Source organism: Thermobia domestica, chromosome 6, assembly GCF_964235325.1.
Source record: "Thermobia domestica chromosome 6, izTheDome1.hap1.1, whole genome shotgun sequence".
NCBI classification, from domain to species: Eukaryota; Metazoa; Arthropoda; class Insecta; order Zygentoma; family Lepismatidae; genus Thermobia; species Thermobia domestica.
In genome coordinates, this window is record NC_137459.1 from 120,248,120 (window position 1) to 120,271,242 (window position 23,123).

General features: G+C 34.9%; 1 protein-coding gene across 1 annotated transcript in view; it reads right to left on the bottom strand.

Moving 5' to 3' along the window:
* The window catches only part of LOC145688171 (uncharacterized), a 779,558-nt gene that overhangs the window by 114,304 nt on the left and 642,131 nt on the right, over positions 1-23,123 (bottom strand). The gene's annotated exons all lie outside the window — the stretch shown is intronic.

The following is a 23,123-nucleotide window of genomic DNA, read 5'->3' on the forward strand; positions in this document are numbered from 1 at the left end:
ATATGTCACACGACCATGTTTCCATTTAAAATAAACAAGTTGAATCCAAGATGGCGGTCACCAATATGGCGGAGGACAATCTTAAACACGTCATAATGTCCCCCCCTTCGCACAAACATTGATCCCAATTGACTTCCGATAGACTGCATTTACAGTTTATCAAATATTTAGCCCGGTCCAGATTTTGTATTTCACTTAACAAAACCTTTCAGTTACTTCGGACGTTTAGACATTTTCTAATATGGCAAATTGTAGAATTTTGGTACGTCATTTAAATAGTCTTTATGGACATGTACGTCGAATTTTAACTTGTTAATAATTACTTCCTAAGTTCAATAAAATTTGAAATCTATTTGACGGTAGTTATAGGAATTTTGGAATTTAGAGCTAAATATTTCCAAAAGTTTGCGTTTTATGAAAAGTTGCTTCTTCTTAAAAAAAAAAATGTGTTATCTATGTTCTATAATACGACACTAAGCTTATCTCTTTATGTTCAACCATAGCGAATATATTGCTATTTTTATCTGGTTCTTGTTGATTTGACCTTTCAGCGGCCATTTTTCAATATGGCGGTGAAGATCACCTGGGATTTCAGGGGACTTTTAGTATGTTGTTTAGAACATCATTCTGAATATCTGTACCAATTTTCAGTTTGTTACTAATTTGTTCCTTACTTTTTGCTAATTTGACTGCACTAAATGTAAAACAAAGTATTAACCATTTTTCCAGTCTAAGATGAGTCTTTATTGTTTGGGGTATTTCTTCAATGAACACCATATATCATTCACATTATAATTAATTGTGTATACAATGTATTTTCTTATCACATACTGTATACAAGAAGAAATTAGTACTTATTACACATGCATTAGAAACTCCAACGGGAAGTAGGCTCAATCTTGCAAATGGTGCAAGATATTGAAAAAAAAAAATCGAAAAAATCTCCCCTTTATGGCACACCTTGCTGATTTTTTTTTTTTATTATTATTAAGACGTCCTTCACTTTTGTCTGTAAAGGGACATGTACAGATGTTGTGAGGAATGGCAAGGAGATTCATGCATATATGTGAATGATTCGGAATGTAGAGAGCGCAGTTTCAGCTAGTACTATTTCAAATAACAAATTAAGGTATTGACTTCAAGGCAAATAGCTGTTTCTAAGTGAATAATTTTATAAATATGTAAAGATTTTCGACGCATTCGAGGCGAGACTAGATTTTTACGAGCAGTCTCGACTCGACTCGTGTCTTCGAATCGAGACAGATATTTGTCTCGACTACTTTAGAATTATACAAAGCATGTCTTGACTCGATTCTCGTCTCGTTGTCAAGTCGAGTCGAGACATATCTCTACTTGTGTGCATCCCTACTTTCCAAACTACTTTCTCAAACAGGACACAATGTTCCATAAATCACTTCATTGAGAATATCCGAAAGGGGTAGTTTAGAATTTTGTTCGTATTTTACAAGAAAATGTTTCATTAGTAACTACGGCAGAACATGACTTAGTTTAACGAATTAGAACAAGAAAATTTTAGTATAGTGGTGCATATCTTTTATTTTTATGTAAAAAAATTAAACTGTTTTACTCATACAAAGTTTGAATGCATATAAACAACGAAATCTCACTAAGACCAAAAGGAGTTCTTACTGTGTTTATACTCTGGAGAAATGAGACAACAGTAGTGGTAAACAAACATTAAGGAAATGGAAACATTTATTTGGTATTGTTTATTATTTGTATCATTATATAAGGAATGATTGTTGGAATCAAACTAGGAAGACGCGACTACGCTAAAAAAATAATAAAAAAAGTTTAATATAGGTTATAACAATCTAGAAAGAAAAATATTATGTACCTATTCCAACAACAATTTTCATTTCTGTTCCCAATTATTTATCTTATATGGTTGTTGTTCTTAAGTTTTCCTCATGCTTTAGAGTTTTCGAAACATTTATGTGACTTTCCCACTACCTACGCCAGCTAGTTACTCGTTCAAAACTTTTGTCGTTTGATATGATATTGTCATTCTTAATGTATAATAAAGGTAGATAAAGACAAGAAAATTTACCGTGAAAACAATTTATGCTTAACACGTAGTTGTTGCATGTGGTCACGTTACACTTCAAACTGCAGACAACAATGCATTGTCAAAGCGTTACGGAGTCACTAAAACTTTCCAAACGTTCTTTATATATTACTTAAAATGAATCTCATATCCGTGTGATAATTCCAAGATGAAAGGAAATCAAAATGCACCTTCGAGTCTCGGACTACACATTTACCCATGTATTTTGTTTATACAATTCGTTCGTGTTCCCATAAACCATAAACAAAATGCATACTATGAATAAACAAAGAAAAATGTGAAGCATGCCTTGAATTTGTTCATATCTTGCTCATTAAATAATGTCAAAAACTGCCATATTGTTATTGAGACTTATAAGAAGTGTAACTTACAGTATGTAGATAGAAAGTACACAATTTTTAATAGTGTCTTCTAGTGCGAATGGAGAAAATTTGTAAATGGGTTAGGGTAGTGGTTGTTATTCTTGCTTCTTATTTGAATATATTCAAGTTCAACTCCCGTTTCCTCCTGGTCTAGTGGTCCGTGAACATGCCTTTGGTCCACGGAGTTCTCAATTCAATTGCCGGTAAGACAGCATTCAACACATTACTTTTATAATCGGCTCATTGTATCAGAAGAACATGTCATCACCACCTGCAGCACTCAACCGAAACCAGAAGTGATTGAAATTTTACTACTATTTCTAGTTTCAATATTGATTTCCATAGAGCAAAAACAGTAAATTATATCGACAAGCAGTTAAATGCAATCGATTCAGTGTGCCGAGAATAGGTTCAATCTTCTCTGTTGACTTTCTATTCGAACCAAAAGTAGCATAGATCTACTGTTTCGGTTTCAACGTTAAAGGATATAAAACATAAACGGTAATATATATATATATATATAGCGACGGTTCAACATCTAAAGAGAACATACCATCACCAGCTGCAATACCCAATAAAAACCGGAAATGGTTGAAATTTCTGAGTTCTTCCGGTCCGAATATCGATAGCGGAAAGAAATATTTGGGAGCAGATTTTTTCAATCGATTCAGTATCTCAAGAATCAGAATGAGTTCTTAACATAAAGTTAGAGCTGTATTTGTGTTTCATCGACTGAAAAAAAAACTTTCGACCAGGTCAATTGGACCAAACTTCTGAAATTATCTGAAGAAATCGGGGTTAACTGAAGAGACCGACGACTCATTCGTAATCTGTACATAAGACAATGAGTGAAGTTCTGCTTGAATCAAGGAAAAACCAATAGTATGGAGATTCGAAGGGGAGTCAGAGAAGGATGGAATTAAAAGAGGAGGCTGACGATCGAGAAACGTGGGATTGTGACAGTTGCATCATTACCATTTTTATTTAATTTTTAAATAAATCTTTTAAATTCAATTTTGCGTATAATTATGGACATTAGTGAATATAATTTTCATTTTCATTTTTGTTTGTTTAAAGAGCCAAAGAACATTCTCTTTATTTTCCCTTACTATCCGAGAAGTAACATGTTTTATTTTTTTTTCTGTATACCTGTCCGTGCGGCGAGGACAGTTGAAAGACCCTTCCATTGTCTCTCAATACCACTGCCTAAGCCACATACGTAGACCACACACAGCAGAGTTCCCGGCGTGAACGCAAGAAAGAAGAACAAAACAGCTTTTAGCATCTTTTTGTGAAATTGAGAAAAATAATAAAGTCCTAACACGTTGAATAGAATCCAAGTAGAAATATAATCTCTGCGAATTTGTCAAAATCACAGCATAGACCATATGTCGCCACTCAGAACCAAGATAAAATTTTAACATAGAACTGTGAAATGGTGAAATGGTCCATGCACGAGACGACTAGGAGCCAAATCAACTCTCATAAAAATTTTCGATATAACATGTGAAATTTGAAGGAAGCATGTACGTTAGAGAAACGACGCCCGAACACCGTAACTAGGCGGAGACCAAGAGAATCAAAATTTAGGACACCAAAATAACTTAACGAATAAGAGAGCAGAGACGAAATCGAAGACACCGTTAGAGGCGTATCCAAAAAGTTCGGCAGGCTAAAAATTCAAAACTCCAAGTGAGTCGTAAAATAATTCTTCACCGGGAAACAGCGTACCACCGCAACACAAAAACATACCCGGAACTTACACACACACTACAGTCATAATCAAAAGTTAAGTTCACAATAACAATGTGCGGCTAAACTCACCGAAGCCGAGTGTACGATATTACAATCTTTCCTTAGCATAGTAACCTACACATTGATCTTCTTCAAAATATATTTATATATATAAACATATATATATAAACTTTGTAACGCTGCTAATATATATATATATATAGATCGCGAAACGCCTACAAACATTGTTTTTGAGTGACAGAGTTTCGTACTTATAAACATAATCACGAGCTATTACAGACAATTAGAATAACCTACATACACACCGAAAGCACTTGAACTAGTTTTTAATCATACATAATCAGTTTTGAAGTATTATACACAATGCTTAAAAACAATAAACACTGTTTATCCGTGTAACACTACACTTTTAACACCGAGAGTGATGTTGGTGCAGTGTGACGTCTGAAAGTGCTTTTAGTGAGAGTGCATCCTATCAGAAATGGACCATCAGAAATGGACCCACCTTGATGGATCAGGAGACGCCCAAGAGCGACGCCCCTTCCAGTTTGAGAGGAGGACGCAGCGGGAATCGAAGAGAGGAACTCCGAATCCAGGACACTTCTCACGAAAGAAGGAAGCCAGTAAACGCAGGGACATCTGTATGTGTGTTGTGAGCTTGGTGGTGAGAGCAGTGTGTACGACGAAAGGTAGGACCCATCCAAATTATTTTTTGTTGATTCCAAAAGGGAAATTTTCGTCATTGAATAAAATGCAAGACGTTCGCGATATAAAGTCGGAACTATTTGAAAACTGTTAATGTATTTACACCGCGTGGAGAAAAGATTTTCCAACTCGAACTGTAATTGCTAAACAATTAGAACTCTTTTTTTTTCTTTCTTTTTGAGCAAGGCTTATTAAAAATAGAGATACTTTTTACAATGATACTTATATATATATATATATATATATATATTCTGTGACTTTAGTGAATATGTCGTTGTTTTTATTAAGGAGATAGTAGTTTAGGCCATTACTCTATTTGTCACTTAGATTTTTTTGATAACATATAAAGAAAGTTAATTTAAAAGTAGATCGAATGACAGGTTGTAGACCTTTAACGATGAAAGAAGTATTTACTTTAACATATGGAAATTTGTATGAAGTAAAAATGCATCATCTGCGCTATGTACATGTAATATGAGAACTTTAAGATAATTTTGAACAAGACATAATAGATATTCCTAGAAAATATATTCAAGACATTGCTTTAATTGTCCAGAGATTATAGTGTTTGTAAAGTAATTTTGCATAGAAGTGAACGTACTAAATGAGTCTATTTCGATCTATATACTAGTAAAACTCTAATAAATAATATTGTAATGAGTCATCAAAAATATGTTACGTAAGAGAGCTAAAGGATTAATTAGTAACTATGATGTATATGCGACTAGTCTCGCAATTAATCATTTTCTTGGTTGGAGATACGTAATCCATAAATAAAGCGGAACCGACATTAGTACAGTCAGGTAGAATACAGATGAAAAATACGAAGTAGGCTAAGTAAAGCCGCAATTATTACGTCAGTCTGATCCTCTAACAATCGAGCGATCAGACGTTTATGCGCATAAACTAGACGAACAAACATAGAGGAATACATGAAAATGTCCGGCCGTATACCAATCCTATTAATGATAAAGAGAAAATCACGAAAAACTCAATATATTCAGATTAAAGAAATCTCGAGAGACGTCTTGACATTTATTATTTATATTCATGTGTTATTTGATTTTTTTATGTATGTATGCATGTATTTACTTATGATTTTACATATATATATATATATATATATATATATATATATATATATATATATATATATATATATATATATATATATATATATATCGATATATGTTTGTGTCTATTAATTTTCTACTTGTGTTAATATGAGTATATATATGTAGCCTTTATGCATAACGAAATGGTAATGCTACGCTCATTGATTTTATGTATTTGATAGTGTATGCTTGTTAGGTAAATGTCAAAGTGCATATTTAGTGCACTTATTCTCATTCTCAGTTATTAATTTAAATAATTAGAAATGGTTAGCAGTCAGGCAGTAGGTTTATTTAACTCCTTTAGATCATTCTATGTTTCTTTCATACTTCCCACAAATCTCAACTCAAAGTCATGACTTGTTTCTCGATTTATTTTATTTCAATTCAAGTTATTTCAACTCATTTCCACTTACTTCAACTAGATTAACTTATTTTAAATCATTTCAATACTTAGTTTTCACCCGAATAAAATATAGGTTGTTATATTCAAAATTCCGTCCAGCTATGTAATATCTTAATCTCGTAAGTATTAAAAAGGTTATGGTCAAAACATATCAGCTGATCAACGTGAACTATATACTTAGCATATGATGTCAAATAATTAGGTATATTTCAAATGCAAAATTGTAATTTAACCAGTTTGGTATGATATCTATGTAAATCAGGAAAGCTCTATATAGAATGTAAACAATGTAAGATTGCATCTAGCACTGGTTATAAACATCAATTCCACAGATTGTTTATTATTATCAGGTTAATGATAACAATTCATTCACTACATAGTTCAATGTAATTTACTTAAATTGATTTTTTTTTGTGTTAAGGCCTTATGCCTTATTCTGAACATTTGTTGTCAGAAAACCCAAAATTCAATATTAACCTTCAGCTTGCTTAATTTTTTTTAGAAAACATTTTTTTGTTATTGTTTTCATTTGCTCATTAAAACTTTTATTACATTGTTAATCAAATTCGTAAGCTTTTTCTTTCATAAACAAGTTGTATCCCTAACCTTAAGCATAACATTGGTTTCCAAAGGATCTGTTAGGCAAATTAGGCAATATAAGCATTTCTCGATTCTAGTGGGGATTAGACTGATTTTCAGAATTTTCAACTAAATTCTAAATTCTAGATATTCGTTTATTTTCTGGTTTTATTCTTATTACTACCATTATTATTCAGTCCACTTGGAAAGTGAAAGTCAGTCTAGTTCGTCCACACAAACCAAACATTAGAGCAAAATTCTCTTTCAGCGTTGCAGCACGTGAATTCAGGATACGTATGCGAATAATATCAAGTTTCATTTGCTTACACGGTTTTAGAGGGATCTTATTTCCCTAAAGCCCTGGGACACCGCGGGGAGATAGGATTTCCTAACCGTGAGATCAATCCTTATCGAGTCACAAACCATTTTAGTTCGGGGAACGAAGACTTTAACGGTGGTGCAAGGGAATAAATAGGGACAGACGGAATGTGAACCCAAAACCCGCTGTCTATTTTTTTTATTTTTATCACTACAAAACCTGGCGCTACAAGCGATCACCACCGGGATCTTTCTCTTTTCATTTTTCAAATTTTACAGGATAAATACTCATAATAATAAAAATAATAATAATAATAATAATAATAATAATAATAATAATAATAATAATAATAATAATAATAATAAATGAAGCATAGAGTAGCGTTTGGTAGAATAGCAAAGTGGAGTCGTAATGGCTGAGTGGTAGAGAGCCCACCTATGGCACAGGGGTCCCTGGTTTCAACCAAGCTCACGTCAAGTGGGCGTTGTGGTGGACAAACACATGTGCTTGGATCTTTTCAGGGTGTTACCGTCTCCTCTCACTTTCGTCATTCTAGCATTATCATCATCTCATCATCACTGTCTCCCTTAGCGTCGATGCATAAAAGTACCAAATAGTGGTATAGTGCAGATCAGGGTTTCTCAACCTGGGAGTCGCGACCCCTAGGGGTCGCGAGAGGGTTTCGTGATGGTCGCGAAGATAAGCGGAAGAGATAAATATAATTAGAATCTAATACCGGAAAATATTTTTAAATATTATTTTGAATTTTGTTCTGATAGACATACTTTTATTCTTTATATATACTGTCAAGAACAACAAAAGATAAGTCTACTAAACTATTTTAACAGGTGAAGAGTTGTTTAAAAATAAATTTAAGCGAAAGAGATAGGACATGAAACTAATGAGAACTGCATATTGAAATACTAGAAAATTACAAATGCAACAAAACCTGCATATTGAAGTACAATTAAAATTGAAGGTTAATGAGATACCTGAGCAAGATGTGATTTCACTAGTGCTGCAATGTCCAGTTCAATATTCGTGACGCACATTATCATGCCCTTTTCAACTGATAATCGATTTCTTATTTTTTTGAGTCATGTGATAAATTTTGCTAACCAAAATTGGAAACCAAAATTTTTCATATGACACAAAATTAAGGGAGTTATGAAGTTTTAAAATTTTCAAACAGCCTCGATTTTGAACAGTATGACGGACCGGATTGGATACTTGCAATATTAATGAATTGACCAAATTTGGTTTTAATCCATTCACTTTTAGGTAAGTTACTGTATCCGCTTGGGAATTAGAGGGCCGATTGAACACAGGCCTCCACAAAAAGGGACATAACTTTCTTGGTTACCATCATAACAGATTTACGCTGTCAGGGGATTTTTGAAACACCTTGCATATTATTGGTTTCTTGTTATATAGTGAAAGAGGTAACATGATATACTGTTTGTACCTAACACGTATGTTACCTCTTGTATTAAGGTATTATTAATACATATATTAACACAAAGATATCGATATCTACGTACGCAAGAAGAGTCACAGTAACGTTGTAAATAATTACCCCATCCGTCGTGCAGGACACTCAAGCGAGATAAATTCATATTTGCAATTCCGAACAGTTTAATAAAATTAGTGTTAACTCCGAAATGAAAGTAGTTTTAATGTTTATTTGTATTTATGTTCGATATTAGAAGTTTAAATCTCATTATAAGGAACTGCATTCTGGTATATGAAATAATAATAATAATAATAAAAAAAGCACGTTCGGTATCGGAGGGCAACATAGCAAAAACTAAACTTGCGTACACTTCGGAGATAATAATTAGTTTTCAAGTTGTGTAAATATTAATTTGAAAACTATATAGCTTGATAACATGATGCAGTAAATTTAGGTTTCTCTACATGAAAAGCATACAAATCAATACCACATAAATTATACGATAAGTAGTGTAGTGTACATAAATGTCAGATTCATAACAGTAATGCTAACAACTAACCTTCGCTTTCGATGTTTTCTATTGAGGAGGTATTGGAAACAGGTGTTTTGACAGCATGTTAATGAAGGCACATTTCATGCTCACAATGCAGCTTTCTGTGTGTGTAAGAGGATAAATTTGTTTCCTGTCTCTGTGTGTATGTAATCCTATACAGAGAAGAGATAGGGAAATATTTAGTGTTCCGAAAATGCTCACAATCAATTGCATGTATCAGTGTTATTTGAAAGAAATATTTCCACGAAAGGGAACCATATTAAATCAATTCCAGCAGCATAATCAAGCAATTTCCAGTAACAACGAAACAAAAGCTTTTTTTTAAAAAAAAAAAAAAAAAAAATACAATCAGATGCCTCTGAAAGCAATCACTATTTGACAACGGAGGAAAACCTCCCGAGAAATGCGGTTTTGTGAAATATTTCAATTTATGACGTGACTTCTTATTTCGTTGGCTACAGCTGTCAGGAGGAATGTACATTATATTTCTCAATTTTGAAATTAAATAATTATAATATGTCAAAAAGTTCTAGGATTGACATTGCAACAATTAATCTATGGAACTCACCAATTATTGACCCCTGGTTCTGCTAAGGTAGTTTTCTCTACTATCAATACACAGCTGCCAGCAGGGGCGGACTGGCCCACCCTGCTACCCTGCAAATGCAGGGTGGGCCCCCAAACAGGTGGGCTACCTCCACCAATTTTTAAAAGATGTGCTCAATTAAACCTACCAACATAAAAAATATGGCAGGGTAACCCCTCAAACTTGTGTTTTGCATAAAAAAAGATGTAAAGTTAAACTTTCATGAACAGACCTTATTCTTCTTCACGTTTATCGACTTGAAAAGGTTCCGTCTATAAGACAATCAGGCCCTAAAACATTGCGGGGTTTGTGATACAGCAGCTGTTAAAAACGAGCATGTTAACTACTACTTTTCTAAATATAAGAAACACAGTAGATTTCAGGCTGTTATTGGATTTGGATACCATTGCCTACTCCGGTCCTTTTACAAACCGGTGAGTGGCGATGTTTTAAAGAAACAATAGTTTCGTAGATATTGTTATTGTGGAAAGTGGAGGTCGAGCCGGAACGCTTTTGAACTGCATTGTCCTCAGACCAAACTTCGAAGAAGGAAATCAGATCAGGCTTCGTTGTTGTTGTTGTTGTTGTTGTTGTTTTTCAGTGCAGTAAAGCGAAAAGAAATTAGTCGCCACTATCAACGATTGTTTTATACAAACCTCAAACAATTACTATGAAGTTGCTGCCCTTGGCTCGTGTTTTATTTGTGTATTACATCGAAGAGCAAATCCGAAAGCAGTAATTCAATTATTGGAACATCAATTACGTGTCGTTTGTCGTGGAAGACAGATGTGGTTGTGTCAGTATGGATGGTAGGGGTGATTGTAAGATTACTGTAAAGAAAAAAATATAAAAGTGGTGCTAAAAAGCGAGAACACAAACGAAGATGTGATTTACAAAAAGCTGCATCTGCCCCAAAACAACGTAGGCTATTTGAATCTGTGAAGCCCCAAGAAACAAATGAGCGTGATGTGACCCATTCAAGTACTGCTACTGCAGGACAGTTGCCAGTTTTTTGTTTGTTTGTTTGTTTGTTTGTTTGTTTTTCTGTCTAAGGTATTTATAAATTATAATGTATACACCACGTCTTTGGATGATTTCAGTCAATTGTAGCTTATCTTTTATGGCTATTTTTACTTGAAATTACACAACTTTAACAGGCGAACACGAAATTAACTGAACTGTTTGCTGCCGCGTAGTGCATTCAAACGGGTCAGATCAGGCTTTCATGGGTCAGGGGTCGAGTCAAGCCTGCTTGAGACACGGGTCGGATCAGGTCACCTACGCTAGGGTCAGGGCTGCTCTAGCCACGGGTCGGCTCGGGTCAACTTTCTTATGCGCCGTTTCGGCTAAATCCTTCTCGGGTCGAGTTGAACGTCGACCCGACCCGACTCATGACCCGAATAGGTTTTAGCCGAAACGACGCAAAAGCAAGTTGACCCGAGCCGACCCGTGGCTAGAGAAGCCCTGATCCGACCTGTGACCCAAGGAGATTCAACTCGAGCCCTGACCCGATGAAGCCTGACCTGACCCTTTTGAGAGCACTAGCTGCCGCCATTGGACTCAGTAAGCGTTGGTGTAACTTCTAAAAGTGCTGAAAACTTATGCTGTCAGTCAAATCAGTATGAATATCGTGTAAATGTTAACTTCCCTTTAGTTATTTAAAGTTAAGTTAACATAAAAGTGTAGTAAAATGTAAAAATTATTTGTGATGTGCAAAGTAGGTATTCATATGAAAAGAGAAGTTGGGGTCAGCCGAGGAATAGGCGGACTACACTAGACGATAGACGATATCTAATCTTTCTGCGACATGAAGATATGATATTATGACTTACTTATGTCAAGGAAAATCTTGCGTTTCGAAATCTATCGCAAGTTTACCTCCAATCACATTCTTTGTGTTGCATTGAGGCCACAAAGTTACAGCTTTTTCAAGTTTCCAACACCGACACCATGTCTGTTGTCTCACCTGACACGTTTGGGGAGGGGTATTGTCTGCTAAGAACGGGGCGTACTTCCTCGAGATTATACAGCAATATTTAGACGAGTTTGTGTATGTGGGCTACAACATTTTCTTCTCGCCAAAAAGACAGGTACAGAGAGAGAATGCGGCACATTCGCGAGCAGACTCGCGACTGAAGTAAGTGGTATTTTTTACGTATCAAGTGGGAGGGGAGCCCCAGATCAGCTATGACAAAATACGGATCTTCGTTAAGTAGGGTGGTTGCAGGTTTGGCTACTTAAAAATAAGTTTCAGATATGTTATTTTACATGAAAACGCAATAAAAATTGCCTCAAAATTAACTAACGTTTCCCAAATGTCTATATCCAATTTGATATTAGAACTGATTTATGAGGAAAGAAACTTACATTATTTCTGTCAGTGCTTTAATTATTTAGTGTTTCAAAGTTGACTTGAGATTAGTTTTTACTTAATGTACATGTATATATTTTGGGTTTTCTAAAACATGACACTTATTTGTTTAAATAAATGGTTTAAATTCATTACATAAAAAACAATAGCACTATATAAATAACTGAAAGCACCAATTCCGGTATTGTGTGTTTGCAATAAAAAATGATAATGACAATTACACGCTGTATGAGTTACTATTAAAATGTTCTTACTTCAGATTTTTTGTAATTAATGTTTTGCTTTTGTATGAATGTATGGAATACTATTTATGGGTTCGAAGATGGACTTTTATATGTAATACATATGAAGAATTCCAAGTACATTTTTTTACATTTTTATACAGTGGGCCCTCATTTTAGTTTAGCAGGGTGGGCCCTATGGTTGCCAGTCCGCCCCTGGCTGCCAGTGTTTCTAGAGGTCTCAGAATAAATCAGAGAAACTGTGACTTGGAATGAAATAAAGTGAATTATGAGCTCAACGTCCCACAATTGCGTGCCATAAGCAAAAGAAGTTGGACGATTAGTGAAAATGATTTTTAATGAAATAATTGGTAGAATGAGAATATGGGGGAAAAACGGGAGAATTCCAAAAAAAATCTACAGTCATGGTGTTGTCCACCAAAAACTCACATGGTCTGAAATTGAGCAACAGATTGAGAAGTAGGAATCAGGTCTCGCATCATAGATCAGCACTCTACCACTGCATTACGTCCTGATTTGGATTGGATTACATATCAGCGAATCACTCATATCCTTTTAAATTGTTATAGTATCTTCATGCTGTTTAACTTTCAGCAAGATATTCACACCGAAAAGGAAAAAAAACAAAGAAAGAAACCGCAAAGTTGGACGAATGTGAAAAAAGAGCAGGAATAGGATGTTTGCCAAGATATTCCTGTACCGATACAGCAATACAGTCCCATGCATTATCATTAAAAAAAAGAAGAAAAAAAACATTGTCAATATTCTTACAAAACAAGTCAATGGCTCCTTATTGCCTAACGTAAAACTTCCAGTATTTTATTGCAAAATCTTGGTTCATAATTTGCCATTTACACATATCACGTGGTAATATGGTTAAGCATACGCACTTTCGACGCTGAAACAGACATTAACTTCAAATCCAACCATTATCTGTCCTTGATGTGGTAATTTGTGGTGCATTACACTCTTTGCGCCAAGAATTTCTTTGCTTTTTAATGGATACAGTTTAATTTCTTCGAGGCTGGTGAATCATGATCTTACGTTCGCCGTTCTTTTTCCGCTTTGTTTCAGAATAATTTTAATAGTACCAACTTTTATCTTCCACAATAGTATTAGACATGAATATAGGATCATTTCTGGCATTTTTTTAACAGTTCTACTGTAATTGGTCTTCAGGGTTTCTTGTTATTTTGGCATCGTCTGAGGGACCATTTTTGCAATTACTTTTCATTTCCTAACCAATCACGTAAAATCTGATGACACATGTTTCTATTCCAGTTCAGTGAATTTGATATCAAGCAAAAATCAACACTACAGATCTCTCGGTGCAATTTCCTCATACTTACAACATTTTCATCTCTATTCAATGCTGAAAGCTGGCCTGACAGTAATCGTCCTCTACAGAAATGCTGACCTCCGGAAACCTCTTGTGCTATTCAACAATGTCCATATGCAAGGCCTCTTGTTAGCTCCTGACAATCATAAGCTTATTGTATCACGTTTCTGTAGATGTTTTCTCTATTCTTACGCAATTTTAACTCTGCATCTATCACGACACTTACGAAGCTTCAATTAAATTTAAAAACATGATGAACAGTGATTTATTAGCGCAGCTTTCCACCTGATTGAATTATCGGGAACCATCTTCAAAGATATGTATATTCACAACACTGAATAAATAATACCCAGCTCTTTTGTTTCAAGATCATAGTTTGAGAAATGTAAAAATAAATGTTATCCTTGAATATTTTTATTGCCCCGGGTTATTAATTTCAATAGTATTAAAATAATTTACTCATAAAAAGGTTTTCGAGACTAAACATATTCCTTCGGTATATTTAAAATAGTAAGATAGAGGAAAAGAAATGTGTTTGCTACCGAAACAAATAAAATATATTTGATTTAAGAAATGGCATTAGCAGTTCGTTTTATTATGTTTTGACATTTAGACAATGATAAATGTATAGGGTTATTATTATTATTATTATTATTATTATTATTATTATTATTATTATTATTATTATTATTATTATAGTAGTAGTAGTAGTAGTAGTAGTAGGTGTTGTGGTTGTTGTTGTTGTTGTTTGCTTTGACATAAGTTGGATTTGTTTCCAGCTAAATGTTACAAAATTAATGTCTTCTTAAATAACAGTTTTCAGTTTTTTTTTTTTTAATATTTTTAATTTTGCATGTTTCATGTTAAACTAATTATTTTGGAATAATTAATTGCAAAGGAAATATATTTGCTTGTCTTACGTGCTCTTTGACATTAATCTCCTACAAATTGCATTGTCTCTAGGGAAGAATGAGTACACAAGTATACAGAAAAAAAAATAGAAAAAAAATCGTGGGAAAGCCTACAGAAGTAAAGTATGTAATAACTACGAAAAAGAGAACATAAACCTATCCAGTAATCAAATAATTGTCCTCATTTCAAAGTTACCTTTTTTGTTGTTGTTGTTGTTGGCATGTCTAAGAGATACGTCAGTTTGCATGGAATCACTGATCCGAATGTTCGTGCATTATATATTACATATATAGGGGGACTGGTAATTTGATAGGGGGCGCTGTGGTTCAGTGGTAGAGCGTTCACCTCCGGCGCTTGGGGTCCCTGGTTCGATCCCAGCTTGCGCCGTGTGGACTATGTGGTGGACAAACATCGTGCTCGTGGGTTTTCTCGAGGTTCTCCCGTTTCCTCCCACTTTCTTCATTCCACCATTTCATTCATCTCTCATCATCACCGTCTCCTTTAGCCTAACCGGCATACCGTGCGACGTAAAACTGAAAAATTTCATTTTCATTTTTTGGTAATTTGATGCATTTCTTGCAAGGGGATATTCTACAAGTACTTTGGAATATTTTCAACTATATGAACCGGGAGTCGCAAATCAACAATTTCTGAGTAAATTGCGATTTCTTTGAAATTTGTCGGCTAATGAGAGGTGCGAGAGAAAGTTGTACCCTGACCCAATTCCACATACCGTAGAACGATGAAACTTTGCAAGTGTAATCCTGCGTATCTATGCAGGTCATGTGGTAATGTACAGCTCGTATCTCTGCCCCGTTGCTGTGTAATAGGTCCGAACGTGAAGTAAGGTGTACTGGTCCAAAATAAAATAACTGCACCTCAGAAAGCAGCGTGGCAACATCGCAGAAGTACTTGCCTCTAGGAAATGACTGTATGGTCGGGAGGAGGTGGAATGAACATGGTGTGCTGTCGCTACCTCCAAGATGGTTGTGCATAACGGAATCATTGAAAAATTTTCTTTAAAAAAATGAAATGAAATATTTCAGTTTAACATTCCACGATTATGCCCTATTGGCTAAGAGAGACGATGAACAAGACAAACAGATTATGATGAAAGAATTGGTGGAATTATAAAGTGGGAGGAAACGGGAGTATCCCAAGAAAACCCACGGGCACGATGTTGTCCACCACCAATTTATTTGGCCAGGGATCGAACCATGGACCTCATGCACCAGAGGTAAGCACTCTACCACTGAGCCCACAAATTTGTAAACAAAATGTTATGGAGTTTACAGTGGTTGTTGAGCAAACACACAAGAAAATAAGTTAAATGTATCCAATTAGAGTTTTTAATTAAGCACGGTTTTAGCCTTTGGGGTGCAGCGAGTCGAAGCCTTGAGAGCAATAACTAGTTTTATGTTGTTGTTGTTGTTGTTGTTTTTTTTTTTTTTATATATATATATCGATAATTGGTTTCCTTGCTTTGTTGCATCAACTAATCACAAGTGTTTCTAACAAGATACTACATTGCCCAGCTACCAAACATTAGTGGCTGATCTAGACTATATGAGCATATGCATTTGAAATTAGGTTTTGTACTTTTTCTAATATCTTAGGAACTGGACGCTAATATTCTAAAGAGACCATTCAAATTGTTACGAAAATACGTTTGGAATAAATGTTTTTGAAAACAAATTTCCATATCCTATTGTGCAATGCAACAAATGAAGGCCATTCTTTTAAAGTCTTTCTAGAAAACTCTACATCAGTTACTTAAAATATGAAAACCTAATTTCAGCAGAACACTTGAAAGAAAATATCATACAAAATGACGAGAAAAAGAGAAATTAAAACCCAATCGTTAGAAAGATAAAGAAAAAAGGAATAAAATAAACACCTTAAGATATCAATTAATTTAGATCCTAAATTAAACAAAAGTATATTCATTTTCTTCATTAATTAATTTTCGATCGTTATCAAATATGTTTGCAGAAAAGCTTCTCTTTCTCCCTCTCAAATTTCTTTTTTTTTCGAATTAAAAAAAAAGTTTCTCCTTTGGCATTCTCAGAATAAAGAAGTCTTAAGAGTGCAGCTGTTTGATTCCCACATTATTCCGAGAAGAATACTTCTACAATTAGCTTTGCTTTCTTTCTCTTCAGGAAAAAAGTAGTAACCTTATAAGTTCAGCTATTGTGCACCTTTGAAATTCAATTTGTTTCCCTAAGTTGTATTTTCCGAAATGACCAACTTTCCATTATGCATTTTCAGTCAAGCCTATTTTATATTATCTTTCTAACTTTTTCAAAGAAGATATCTATTTTTCAAGATGACTCATTTTGTGGGATTTCCTTTTCTTTTTAATATATAAAAATTAAATTTGCCCTTAATTAATTTTCTTGTTGTGTCGTAGCATCAACTAATATGAAATAATTTCTAAGAAATTATCACATTGCTCAACTACCTGACCATGATTGTTGAGACAAATTATATTGGTTTATATTTTTTTTTTGTGTTTTTTTTTTTAATTGGAACAAACACATCCAAAATAAAGGAACCACTATCTTTGTGCAATACAATAAGTGATTTTCAATCTGTGAAGAGATAGTATTATGTTACTCTCGATTTTATGGACTATTTCGATGATAAATAACTGATATTTGTGACGGTAAAAATGGGAGGACAGTGGACATTAGCACTTAAAATAATGATTTAAGATTTTAACATAGGGAATGAATTAACATGTTTGTTTTCTTAATACTTATATTTATCTTTCTAAGAACCAATGTATAAGTAAAGTGAAGTTATTGAGGATCAAAACCAAGTGGATGGAGGACACGAGTTCTAGCAGCTTAGTTATTCAAGCACCTGGAATATCCTTGACATTCATTAAAAATTTTGCTCCATAATTTTTGCTAACTAACAGGAGAAGCTCTCTTGATCAAATACTCATTGATTATATCGGTTGCCCTACTGAAAGGCATAGGTGACGCCAGGAATTTGGTAATGTGGGTGCAGGCTGGAAAGGGACAACACATCCTAACATCTCAAAAATAATCCCTAAGTTTTACTGAAAAAAATCTAAAAAAAAAAACCTGTATTATAAGAAGTAACTTGTGAGAGACTTAAGAAGTCACTCAAATATATCCAAACAAAGAAAACAAGAAATACGGTGTATACAAAACAGAAAGGATTATTGTATGAAATCTGAAAATCGAAGTTAATGTTGGTGCAGCTGCACCCACTGCACCCGCTGTGGAGCCGCCTATGCTCGAAGGTAGCGACTATAATATTCGTTTGTTGCTATGAATATTTCAAGAAATTCGTTTAAGATTCAGGGGGTATAAATCAATTAGATGACTAGAAACCCACGCTTAGTTATTAGAAACAATGTGGGGCCATGGGATAACATCCGGCGCGAGAACAGCATTAATAAACTGGCGGCGAAAGAGATTCCGGTAGCATTCAGAAACATGAAACGTCATGTTCGATTGCGTTCGGACGCTCAGAGAGGACGTTTACGGCATTTCCTGTGACAATATAATTTCATTTCCTATACAAGAAGATATGTCGCTGATAATGTTTCGTTTTATTTCCTTTTGTATTTTCTTTTCTTTTTTTTTTTAAAAAAAAAACAACCCTTCTCTATGCTATCTTTGAGTGTGACACCCTGTACAAACTTAAAGCAGATGCTAAATACACTAGGATATTTACTTAACGATTGCTAAGTAGATGCTAAATACTAACATTATACCATTTAAAACAATTATCATATTACAATGCGCGTAAACTAGCCAAGAAGCCTCCACCTTGTTGCAATATGTTGCTAGTTTTAGATTTTACTTTGGGGTGTTTAACGAGGACAATGAGATCTTATAAATTAAATTTAAAAGAGTTTTAAAAGAGATTAATTGTTTATTTAGATTGTGAATTTTAATGGCTCTTAGTGTAGTGTCTGATGCACTGAGTTAAGTTTGGCGCAAACACTTTTCTCTGGCACTTGTCTGTTAGATCCTGATAAAGATAAATATTCAATTTCGTGCTATTCAGCCCCAACTCTGATAAAGTCTTGATCCGTGGCGGTTAATTTTTGCATAGACAAAGCAATGATGGGCTAATACTACTTTACTAGTCCTTCCAAAATCCTTCCGATCACCCATTGTATCGGCGTTAATAGACGTACGACGAATAATGTTTCACTTATAAAACATATCAGTGTATATCTGCTACAGTTTAAAAACTAAGTCCGTTAAACACAGAATATTGAATTTACGTTATATTCATAATGATAACCAAATGCATCTTGTGTTGTTTATTTTCTGAGTGTCACTGGGACCATCTTTAAAATTACTTAAAGTTTGCTGAGGTGGATAATTTAAAAGCTCGTGGACGTGATATATAGCCGTTTGCAGTAATGTATTATTATTTACTTTCGAGTGACGATATGAGGAAATAAATTGGTGATCATGAAAAAATCGAACTCAAGATTTCAGCGGATTTACACGTTTCATAGTCTCTGCATATCGGAAAAGGAATTTGGGGATGTCTGCTCTTTCGTCCTGATGTAAATGTGATCACTCGCCTACAGGCCATACCGTTAAACGTATCGAAATCATGTGTTTATAAGATTCTTCACGAATAATTTTCGATTTTTTTTTCAACGTCCAAAAGTAAGGATAGTTTACTAAATGATGAAAATCAAAAGTTGATATTTTCTTTAAAATGACTCTAACAATTTTGTTAATATTGCATAAATTGATATTTCAGATTTCAGTACATCATCGTATAAGTTATTTTTCTAGGAAACTCAAGAACAATATACACAATGTGGCGATCCGATGGCAGGGTGTGGGTATGGTGAATGCCCGGTGAACGCCATCTGTCAGCGTGTGTAGTGCCAACAGGAATATCCGGAAGTGTTAGTGTAACGGTGTAGCCGTGTTTTTCTTGGAGGGGACTTGTACCCCTTGATGTTTTGCGTGGCACTCTCATAGCGCAGGCTTACATTGATGTTTTAAGAACCTTCTTGCTTCCCACTGTTGAAGAGCAATTCGGGGATGGCGATTGAATCTTTCAACACGATCGGCACCTGTTCATACTGCACGGCCTGTGGCGTAGTGGTTACACGACCATAACATCCCTGTAATGGACTGGTCTGCACAGAGTCCCGACTTTAATCCTATAGAACACCTTTGAGATGTTTTGAACGCCGACTTCGTGCCAAGCCTCACCGACCTAGATCGATACCTCTCGTTAGTTCAGCACTCCGTGAAGAATGGGCTGCCATTCCCCAAGAAACCTCACAGCACCTGATTGAAAGTATGCCTGCGAGAGTGGAAGTTATCATCAAGGCTAAGGGTGGGCCAGCACCATATTGAATTCCAGCAGTACCGATGGAGGGCGCGAAGAATTTTTAAGTCATTTTCAACCAGGTGTAATATTACTTTTGATCACATAGTGATCCCTTCCACAATTTTTGCGGGGTTCAAGATGAATTTGAATGGCATCAAAAGTGTCACTGTTCATCTCACCGACCTCGAAAACTATAGATTCGACACTAACATCGGTCATTTTTGATTATTTGTAAATGTGTTTCTAATCCTTTAAATTGCATCGCCAAAGTGATATGTCAAAAATTATTTCATGTTCGAACTCAATCTCGGTGGAAAATTTGATCAAGATCGGTCCGGTGGTTCAGGAGATATTTAGTTTTATTTATTTTTTTATATATCTTCCCTTCCTACTTCATCCCCTAAGTTATATTGTCAAAGTGAATAGATAAATACCATCCCAGGCCGGAACCCCATCCCTGTTGAAAATTTGATCGAGATCGGTCAGGTGGTTCAAGAGTGGTCACATAGACAGTTACTTTCATTTTTAGTTTTTTTACATATATCTCCGCCCCCCTCCCCTAAGTTGCACCGTCAAAGTTAAATGATAAAAACTATCATAAGCCCGAACGTCATATATGCTGAGAATTTGATCGAGATCGGTTGAGTGGTTCAAGAATTATTAAGGTTTATTTATTTTTTAGATATTTGTCCCCTTCCCCTCCCCTAAGGTCTACCATCAAAGCGACATGACAAAAACACCCCACGTCCAAACTTCATCCATCTTAAAAATTTGATTAAGATCGGTCCTGTGGTTAATGCGTGATGAAGTCACAAAGATGGTCACTTTTATTTTTATTCTTTTTACATATATATCTCCCCCTCTCCTCCCCTCCCATAGGTTCCACCGCAAAAGTGAAATAACGAAAATATCCCAGGATGAACCTTATCTATATTGAAAGTTTGATCAAGAAGGGTCTGGTGGCTCAAGATTTATTGTCATTTATTTTTATAGATTTCTTCCCTCTCCTTTCCCTCTTCTAAATTCTACCGTTAAAGTGATATGATAACTTTCCAGGTCCGAACCTCATGTATGTTGACTTTTTTTTTTTTTAAGATCGGTAGGGTGATTTAAGCGTGACGAAGTCACAAAGACAGTCACTTTTATTTTTACTTTTTCTTTTTCTTTTTCTTTTTCTTTTTTTTTACATATAAATCTCCCCTTCAGCCTCCCATAGGTTCCGCCGTAAAAGTTAAATATCGGAAACATTCCAGGCCCGAACCTTATCTATGTTGAAAGTTTGATCGAGATCGGTCGGGTGGTTCAAGAGTTATTAAGTTTTATTTATGTTCATATATTCCCCTCCTCTCCTCCTCCTCCTCTAAGATCTACTTGCAAAATGAAATGATGAAAAACTTCCCAGATTTGAACTTCATATATTTTGAAAATTTGATTGAGATCGATCCGGTGGTTCAAAAATAATTAATTCACGAACATACTCATTTTTTTTATTTTTATATTTATTTATTTTTGTATGTCTCCCCCTCCATCCCCTTCCCTGCGTTGCTCCGTCAAAGTGAAATGATAAAAATCTTCCCAGTCACCAACCTCATGTACATTGAAAATTTGATCGAGATCGTCGGGTGGTTCAAGAGTTATTAAGTTTTATTTATTTTTTTCTATGCCCCCTCCTGCTTCTCCCCTAAGTTGCACGGTCAAATTAAATAATTAAAAGCACTCCCAGGCCAGAACCGCATCTACGTTGAAAATTTTATCGAGATCGGTTCAAGAGATTAAGCGTCACAAACATAGTCACTTTCAGCATTATAATATATAATATATAGACCAATAGGAAATGATGTGGCAAAATCATATTTTCTGTATTGAACAAATAGGTAATACAAAAATGATCGCAAAACAAGTTACAATAATACTGAGACAATCAAACATAACCGTGAAGCTACTTCAATTACTTTGACAGTTTTTTAGCAGTTCACTTGATGAGGCAATCAACTCAATTTCTTTGCCTACATTTTGGAATAGATCTAAATATTTTTCTGTAAACATAAAAAGTAAAAGAGACAAATGGTTTTGACTTATCGTAGATCTTGGTCTAGTTTTAACAATTTTCAATTTAGAAAATGCCCCCTCACATATGACTTCATTACATGGGAGGGTAAGAACAAATTTGAAAGCAGTGTACACATTACTAAACAAATCACGCTGTTGCGAAAGCTGACACAAGAGAGAAAATATACGTGATAAATATTTAAAGCACTTTGGATTGTTCACATTTTCATTTATTTTTCACACTCAGTTTGTGTGTCGGATTAATTTCGACTTTCAGCGTCAGGTTCGCTATCACTCTGGTTTTCGTTAGGTTCTTGCTTTGGTCTGTAATGTTCTCTCAACGTCATTTGGGAACTATCACATTCACTGGCAAACTGCTTCAATTCTAGAAGAGAAAAAAGCGCAAGGGGCCGTTACGGACTAGAAGTTTTAGTGGCTCACGGTGCCGTACTGATATGAGCAAGGGGATCCGAAAAGACTTCTTTCGGAAAAACGAACTTAAGCTTCCGCAACCTTTTTGGTAGGAAGACTCAAGGAAGCATTTGCAATCGCGAAAATTCGTACAAGGCCTAGAGGTCCAGCGCTTGTGATCCCTACGAGGCCCTTCAAGCCTCTCAGGCCCTTGTCGATCGCCAAATAGCCAACGTGGCCAGTCCAGTACTGGCTAATCCCGTATCTTATAAATGTAAGGACGAGGAGTGAACGTACATTTACAAATGGTTCATCGGTGTATGTACAAGTGTTATAAACAGTGGTGAATCATTTAACAACCAGCTTTATGATCAGCATAGTAAGTTGACTTAATACTAATCTTATTACTACATGATTTATTATTATCATCATCATCTATTCCAATTATATAAGTAATAATGACTAGGACTAAGTCATAAAACATATGTATATTAACTTTTTGTATATTGATTTTTTTTTAAATAGCACTAA